Here is a 9555-nt window from a genome sequence, read left to right on the forward strand (position 1 = left end):
ATGCTAGGTACCATCAGGTAAATCTGGCACTTCCCTCTGTGTTTGGTTCAGCGGTCCTGGGCATTGCCTCCCCTTCCAAGGACTGTGCCAGGATCCCCTTTCCACATTGACGGCCCCTGCGTCTCGGTCCTGTGCTGTGACTTTGCCGCTGGTTGGCCAGGTCCCTCTAGCACCGACTAAATATTTTACGGGTATACCAATATATTGGAGTGATCCAATATAGGTGAAACATAACGAAGGTTACATATGTAACCACAGTTGTGATCACTCCAATCCTCTATGGTGCTAGAGGTGCTTAAAAAAGTATGTAGAGAATGCGTGGCGTGGCCATGGGGGTCTATATATAGGGGAGGAGCCCAGCCGTGACACAGGTGTACACAGGAGTAAATCTGTAAATCCTCACCTCGGATGTATCCCTCTGCTGCGGAGGGATACCAATATATTGGAGTGATTCATATAGCTCACAAAACCATGGTTACACTCGTAACCTATGTTTCCTTGAGCCATAGACTAAAAAGAAGCATTGAACGCCCTGCAACGTTGATACTATGAGATTTCATAAATTTGAAAAACATGACTTTTTAAAATTTGTATTTAATTTTTTTATTTCACCTTTATTTAACCAGGTAGGCCAGTTGAGAACAAGTTCTCATTTACAACTGCAACCTGGCCAAGATAAAGCAAAGCAGTGCGACAAAAACAACACAGTGTTACACAAACAAACGTACAGTCAATAACACAATAGAAAAATCTATTTACAGTGTGTGCAAATGTAGAAGATTAGGGAGGTGTCGTGTCTTTGGGGTACCATTAAACGGAAGATATGTTGATCAATTAACTCCCTGTAATTATTATCACGCGATTAAACTGATTAATCGTTTAATTGTAATTAACTAGGAGATCGGGGCACCAAGGAGAATATTCAGATTACAAAGTTATAATTTTCCTAACATAACTTTCCTATATTATTATATAGGCCGATTATCTTCTGGTTTAAATGGTGTATTTTACCTCTAGTCCAGTCTCATTCCAAACGTCGTAAATTGTTGTATCTGCACGAACACAGTCTTTACTAAAATCATCCATACATCAATTGTCTTAAAATCATTTATTTACTACACTAAGTAATTAACAGAAAAACATACAAACAGTAATTATCGTCACAAAGGATTGGTAGAGGAATGTGCCCTTCTGGGCTAAACAGGCAGGTCGGCCTGTTGAACAATGGGTCATAAACGGTCAACTGAGAAGTTACACAGAGTTCATTAATATTAACAATTGACAATTGAAGGCTCACTCATTCGGGAACAATTGCAATCAATATATATTTACGCTCATGTGTCGTCGTGATCCTTGTTCGAGAGTTCTGTTGGGGAGTTTTGTCCGCGTTCTCTCTCTCTCTCGGTTAGAATGGATCTTTCAGAGCGACATTCATTAATGTCGTCATCGAATGGTTGTTTTGTTGGTCTTCGCGTTCAATGATATAATTTACTTAGCTGCAGACTAATAATTAATATCAAAGACTTGTTCTTATTCTGTCAGTATCGATAGTCTAAAAGTTAACCACGTGGTATAGTTCACTTTCAGTAGAGTACTTGGATGGTCAAACCTCTGGCCATAGAGTGTAGGCCTGGTCTGAAGAAATGTAAATCAGGGGGTGTTTTATAGTGCCCATATAACAGGCTTGTCAAATGACGCCTGGTCCTGTATGGGTCCCTGGGGGCGTGCCTATGACTGAGTTAGATTTGGTTACAGAAATACAATTTTATCACATTACATCAGTACAATAGCATCTCAATGTCTTACAAAAGCTTTATCCTTATTAATACATTCCATACACCCATATGATGCAAGTCTTAAGCTGAGTCTATTATATAAACAGTTTTATGGTAATATGGCTATATTGTCTCTTCTGAGTATCACAAAATTGTACCAAGCGGATCAGTTTGTAGCTGGATTCTTCACCAATCTTCCATACCTTCTCCAGAACACAAAATGTCGCTTGGTTCTCCAATTCTATGAGTTGGAAGAATTTACTGTGTCTCTCTATGGGCCATGTGGCCAGAGACTCTCCTGGAATTTTAGAGTTTTTACGACCCTTTACACACAGGGTGGATTGGGGGGAAGGTAGGGGGGGGGGGGGGGGGGGTGCAAAAGGGAGGGGGTCAACTGTCCTCCCTGAACCAAAAAAGGCCAACGTCATGACAGAGGTAAGGCAATAAATATGCCATAGAGGCAAAATAATGATTTTTTTAAAGTTAGAGAGGGAGACATAATTCTCCAGCTTAAGTGATTTTTGCAATTCGTTCCAGTCATTGGCAGCAGAGAACTGGAAGGAAAGGTGGCCAAAGCAGGTGTTGGCTTTGGGAATGACCAATGAGATATACAGTTGAAGTCGGAAGTTTACATACACTTAGGTTGGAGTCATTAAAACTCGTTTTTCAACCACTCCACAAATTTCTTGTTAACAAACTATAGTTTTGGAAAGTCGGTTAGGACATCTACCTTGTGCACGACACAAGTAATATTTCCAGCAATTCTTTACAGACAGATTATGTCACTGTATCACAATTCCAGTGGGTCAGAAGTTTACATACACTAAGTTGACTGTGCCTTTAAACAGCTTGGAAAATTCCAGAAGATTATGTCATGGCTTTAGAAGCTTCTGATAGGCTAATTGACATCATTTGAGTCAATTGGAGGTGTACCTGTGGATGTATTTCAAGGCCTACCTTCAAACTCAGCCTCTTTGCTTGACATCATGGGAAAATCAAAAGAAATCAGCCAAGAACTCAGAAAAAAAAATTGTAGACCTCCACAAGTCTGGTTCATCCTTGGGAGCAATTTCCAAATGCCTGAAGGTACCACGTTCATCTGTATAAACAATAGTACGCAAGTATAAACACCAATGGACCACGCAGCCATTATACCGCTCAGGAAGGAGACACGTTCTGTGTCCTAGAGATGAACGAATTTTGGTGCGAAATGAACAAATCAATCCCAGAACAACAGCAAAGGACTTTTTGAAGTTGCTGGAGGAAACAGGTACAAAAGTATCTATATCCACAGTAAAACAAATCCTATATCATCATAACCTGAAAGGCCGCTCAGCAAGGAAGAAGCCACCGCTCCAAAACCGCCTTAAAAAAGCCAGACTACGGTTTACAGCTGCACATGGGGACAAAGATCGTACTTTTTGGAGAAATGTCCTCTGGTCTGATGAAACAAAAATAGAACTGTTTGTCCATAATGACCATCGTTATGTTTGGAGGAAAAAGGGGGACGCTTGCAAGCCGAAGAACACTATCTCAACTTTGAAGCACAGGGATGGCATCATCATGTTGTGGGGGTGCTTTGCTGCAGGAGGGACTGGTGCACTTCACAAAATAGATGGCATCTTGAGGCAGGGAAATTTATGTGGATATATTGAAGCAACATCTCAAGACATCAGTCAGGAAGTTAAAGCTTGGTCGCAAATGGGTCTTCCAAATGGACAATGACCCCAAGCATACTTCCAAAGTTGTGGCAAAATGGCTTAAGGACAACAAAGTCAAGGTATTGGATTGGCCGTCACAAAGCCCTGACCTCAATCCTATAGAAAATTTGTGGGCAGAATTGAAAAAGTGTGTGCGAACAAGGAGGCCTACAAACCTGACTTAGTTACACCAGCTCTGTCAGGAGGAATGGGCCAAAATTCACCCAACTTATTGTGGGACGTGTCGGGTTCACCTAGGGGTTATGAAAAGGGCTGTACAAATGTTTGCTGTGTTAGAATGATTGATTATGCTTATGTTATATTAATGGAAGGGGAGGGGTTATAAGACCCCTCCTTACATTAATAGGGTCCTAGACTACAGATTAACAATATATATACATTATGAGGTTTTAATATTGTACCACAGTTGTTTTCTAATTCTCTCTCTCTGCCTCATTATAAAGAGGTCCCTCTGAGTAATGTGTGACTGTGAAGAAGGTGCTCTGCAGGGGAGTGTAGGAGATAAGACAAGTCAAACATTCCACAATAAATCAACTTTGGGGAGTGAATGTTTACTGCTAAGTTTTAGATAACACTAAAATACATTGTTTATATAGCTTGGTAGGCAGGGTTTTGGTCTCAAGAGTAGAAATGTAATGACGTAGTCAGTGACATCACTAAGGCGGGACTTTGGTTTAATAAAACAACTTCAGACCTTTTGTTTGATGCAGAACTTACTCAGAAACATGCGTGCTATGTTCTTGATTGTCAACTTCTGTCTGCAATTGCATTAAAGTTTTTTGAATGATTTAATTAAATATACTGCTCAAAAAAATAAAGGGAACACTTAAACAACACATCCTAGATCTGAATGAAAGAAATAATCTTATTAAATACATTTTTCTTTACATAGTTGAATGACAACAAAATCACACAAAAATAAATAATGGAAATCCAATTTATCAACCCATGGATGTCTGGATTTGAAGTCACACTCAAAATTAAAGTGGAAAACCACACTATAGGCTGATCCAACTTTGATGTAATGTCCTTAAAACAAGTCAAAATGAGGCTCAGTAGTGTGTGTGTGGCCTCCACGTGCCTGTATGACCTCCCTACAACGCCTGGGCATGCTCCTGATGAGGTGGCGGATGGTCTCCTGAAGGATCTCCTCCCAGACCTGGACTAAAGGATGGAGCGAGACATGATGTCCCAGATGTGCTCAATTGGATTCAGGTCTGGGGAACGGGCGGGCCAGTCCATAGCATCAATGCCTTCCTCTTGCAGGAATTGCTGACACACTCCAGCCACATGAGGTCTAGCATTGTCTTGCATTAGGAGGAACCCAGGGCCAACCGCACCAGCATATGGTCTCACAAGGGGTCTGAGGATCTCATCTCGGTACCTAATGGCAGTCAGGCTACCTCTGGAGAGCACATGGAGGGCTGTGCGGCCCCCCAAAGAAATGCCACACCATGACAGACCCACCGCCAAACCGGTCATGCTGGAAGATGTTGCAGGCAGCAGAACGTTCTCCACGGCGTCTCCAGACTCTGTCACGTCTGTCACATGCTCAGTGTGAACCTGCTTTCATCTGTGAAGAGCACAGGGCGCCAGTGGCGAATTTGCCAATCTTGGTGTTCTCTGGCAAATGCCAAACGTCCTGCACGGTGTTGGGCTGTAAGCACAACCCCCACCTGTGGACGTCGGGCCCTCATACCACCCTCATGGAGTCTGTTTCTGACCGTTTGAGCAGACACATGCACATTTGTGGCCTGCTGGAGGTCATTTTGCAGGCCTCTGGCAGTGCTTCTCCTGCTCCTCCTTGCACAAAGACGGAGGTAGCGGTCCTGCTGCTGGGTTGTTGCCCTCCTACGGCCTCCTCCACGTCTCCTGATGTACTGGCCTGTCTCCTGGTAGCGCCTCCATGCTCTGGACACTACGCTGACAGACACAGCAAACTTTCTTGCCACAGCTCGCATTGATTTGCCATCCTGGATGAGCTGCACTACCTGAGCCACTTGTGTGGGTTGTAGACTCCGTCTCATGCTACCACTAGAGTGAAAGCACCGCCAGCATTCAAAAGTGACCAAAACATCAGCCAGGAAGCATAGGAACTGAGAAGTGGTCTGTGGTCCCCACCTGCAGAACCACTCCTTTATTGGGGGTGTCTTGCTAATTGCCTATAATTTCCACCTGTTGTCTATTCCATTTGCACAACAGCATGTGAAATGTATTGTCAATCAGTGTTGCTTCCTAAGTGGACAGTTTGATTTCACAGAAGTGTGATTGACTTGTAGTTACATTGTGTTGTTTAAGTGTTCCCTTTATTTTTTTGAGCAGTGTATATTGTCAGAATGCTAATTTCACCAATGAGCCAATGATGATTGGCAAGGAGGAAAGGAACGAACCCTAACAGAAGCTTGTGGAAGGCTACCCAAAACGTTTGAGCCAAGAAAAACAATTTAAAGGCAATGCTACCAAATACTAATTGAGTGTATGTAAACTTCTGACCCACTGGGAATGTGATGAAAGAAATACAATTTGAAATAAATCATTCTCTCTACTATTATTCTGACATTTCACATTCTAAAAATAAAGTGGTGATCTTAAGACAAGGAATTTTTACTAGGATTAAATGTCAGGAATTGTGAAAAACTGAGTTTAAATGTATTTGGCTAAGGTGGATGTTGCTATGGTGACCAGTGAGCTGAGATAAGGCGGGGCTTTACCTAGCAAAGACTTATAGTTTACCTGGATCCAGTGGGTTTGGCGATGAATATGAAGCTAGGCCAGCCAATGAGAGCATACAGGTCTCAGTGGTGGGTAGTACAGTCGTGGCCAAAAGTTTTGAGAATGACACAAATATACATTTTCACAAAGTCTGCTGCCTCAGTGTCTTTTGATATTTTTTTGTCAGATGTTACTATGGAATGCTGAAGTATAATTACAAGCATTTCATAAGTGTCAAAGGCTTTTATTGACAATTAGTTGATGCAAAGAGTCAATATTTGCAGTGTTGACCCTTCTTTTTCAAGACCTCTGCAATCTGCCCTGGCATGCTGTCAATTAATTTCTGGGCTACATCCTGACTGATGGCAGCCCATTCTTGCATAATCAATGCTTGGAGTTTGTCAGAATTTGTGGGTTTTTGTTTGTCCACCCGCCTCTTGAGGATTGACCACAAGTTCTCATTGGGATTAAGGTCTGGGGAGTTTCCTGGCCATGGACCCAAAATATCGATGTTTTGTTCCCCGAGCCACTTAGTTATCACTTTGCCTTATGGCAAGGTGCTACATCATGCTGGAAAAGGTATTTTTTCGTCACCAAACTGTTCCTGGATGGTTGGGAGAATTTGCTCTCGGAGGATGTGTTGGTACCATTATTTATTCATGGCTGTGTTCTTAGGCAAAATTGTGAGTGAGCCCACTCCCTTGGCTGAGAAGCAACACCACACATGATTGGTCTCAGGATGCTTTACTGTTGGCATGACACAGGACTGATGGTAGAACTCACCTTGTCTTCTCCCGACAAGCTTTCTTCCGGATGACCCAAACAATTGGAAAGGGGATTCATCAGAGAAAATGACTTTACCTCAGTCCTCAGCAGTCCAATCCCTGTACATTTGGCAGAATATCAGTCTGTCCCTGATGGCTTCTTTGCTGCCCTTCTTGACAACAGGTCCTCCTCCAAAAGTCTTTGCCTCACTGTGTGTGCAGATGCACTCACACCTGCCTGCTGCCATTCCTGAGCAAGCTCTGTACTGGTGGTACCCCGATCCCGCAGCTGAATCAACTTTAGGAGACGGTCCTGGCGCTTGCTGGACTTTCTTGGGCGCCCTAAAGCCTTCTTCACAACAATTGAACCGTTTGCCTTGAAGTTATTGATGATCCGATAAATGGTTGATTTAGGTGCAATCTTAATGGCAGCAATATCCTGGCCTGTAAAGCCCTTTTTGTGCAAAGCAATGATGACGGCACGTGTTTCCTTGCAGGTAACCATGGATGACAGAGGAAGAACAATGATTCCAAGCACCACCCTCCTTTTGAAGCTTCCAGTCTGTTATTCAAACTCAATCAGCATGACAGAGGGATCTCCAGCCTTGTCCTCGTCAACACTCACACCTGTGTTAACAAGAGATTCACTGACATGATGTCAGCTGGTCCTTTTGTGGCATGGCTGAAATGCAGTGGAAATGTTTTTGGGGGATTCAGTTAATTTGCATGGCAAAGAGGGACTTTGCAATTAATTGCAATTCATCTGATCACTCTTCATAACATTCTGGAGTATATGCAAATTGCCATCATACAAACTGAGGCAGCAGACTTTGTGAAAATTAATATTTGTGTCATTCTCAAAACTTTTGGCCATGACTGTATATGGGGGTGACAAAATGGATGGCACTGTGATAACTGGATGTAGGCTTTCTGGGTAGAGTGTTGGAGGCTATTTTGTAAATGACATCGCCACAGTCAAGGATCGGTAGGATAGTCAGTTTTACAAGGGTATGTTTGGCAGCATGAGTGAAGGAGGCTTTGTTTTGCGAAATAGGAAGCCGATTCTAGATTTAACTCTGGATTGGAGATTCTTAATGTCAGTCTGGAAGGAGAGTTTACAGTCTAACCAGACACCTATGTATTTGTAGTTGTCCACATATGTTAAGTCAGAACCGTCCAGAGTAGTGATGCTAGACGGGAGGGGGTGTGCGGTCAGTGATCGGTTGAAAAGCATGCATTTAGTTTTACTTGCATTTAAGAGCAGTTGGAGGCCACGGAAGGAGTGTTGTATGGCATTGAAGCTCGTTTGGAGGTTTGTTAACAGTGTCCAAAGAAAGGCCAGATGTACACAGAATGGTGTCGTCTGCGTAGAGGTGGATCAGAGAATCACCAGAGTGACATTGATATATACAGAGAAAAGAGTCGGCCCGAGATTTGAACCCTGTGGCACGCCCATAGAGACTGCCAGAGGTCCGAACAACAGGCCCACCGATTTGACACACTGAACTCTGTCTGAGAAGTAGTTGGTGAACCAGGCGAGGCAGTCATTTAAGAAACCAAGGCTATTGAGTCTGCCGATAAGAATGCGGTGATTGACACAGTCGAAAGCCTTGGCCAGGTCGATGAAGACGGCTGCACAGAACTGTCTTTTATCAATGGAGGTTATGATATCGTTTAGGACTGTCACGACTTCCACCGAAGATGGCTCCTCTCCTTGTTCGGGCGGTGCTCGGCGGTCGTCGTCGCCGGCCTACTAGCTGCCACCGATCCCATTTTCCTTTTTCATTTAGTACTGTCTGGTTTTACACACCTGTGTCTAGTTGTGCTGATTTCGGTGGGTTTATATTTCCCCGCTGCAGGTTTACCATGGACATTTTGCTCGGGGGTTAGCGGAGTCGAGGTTTCTCCTCTGTGTGCCTAATTCCTTCCCTGTGGGTGGATGCTACATTTGTGCGGTTTCCCTTTGTGCTTGTGCTGTGCCTTTGGGACCGCCTGTAATAAACATTTGATTTCCTGGAACCCATCTGCTCTCCTGCTCCTGATTCCACACACCCCCCTCCTGCTAGAGGCATTGTTACAAGGACCTTGAGCGTGGCTGAGGTGCACCCATGACCAGCTCGGAAACCAGATTGCATAGTAGAGAAGGTACTGTGGGATTCGAAATGGTCGGTGATCTGTTTGTTAACTTGGCTTTTGAAGATTTTAGAAAGGCAGGGTAGGATCGATATAGGTCTATAACAGTTTGAGTCTAGAGTGTCTCCCCCTTTGAAGAGGGGGATGACCGCGGCAGCTTACCAGTCTTTGGGGATCTCAGACGATACGAAAGAGAGGTTGAACAGGGCAGTAGTAGGGGTTGCAACAATTTCAGCGGATAATTTTAGAAAGAGAGGGTCCAGATTGTCTAGCCCAGCTGATTTGTAGGGATCCAGATTTTACAGCTCTTTCAGAACATCAGCTGTCTGGATTTGGGTGAAGGAGAAGAGGGGGTGGGGGCTTGGCCAAGTTGCTGCAGAGGGTGCAGAGCTGTTGACTGGCCAGGGGTAGCCAGGTGGAAAGCATGGTAGAAAAATGCTTCTTGAAATT

Source organism: Salmo salar, chromosome 19 (genome assembly GCF_965601325.2).
Source record: "Salmo salar chromosome 19, fSalSal1, whole genome shotgun sequence".
Lineage (NCBI taxonomy): Eukaryota > Metazoa > Chordata > Actinopteri > Salmoniformes > Salmonidae > Salmo > Salmo salar.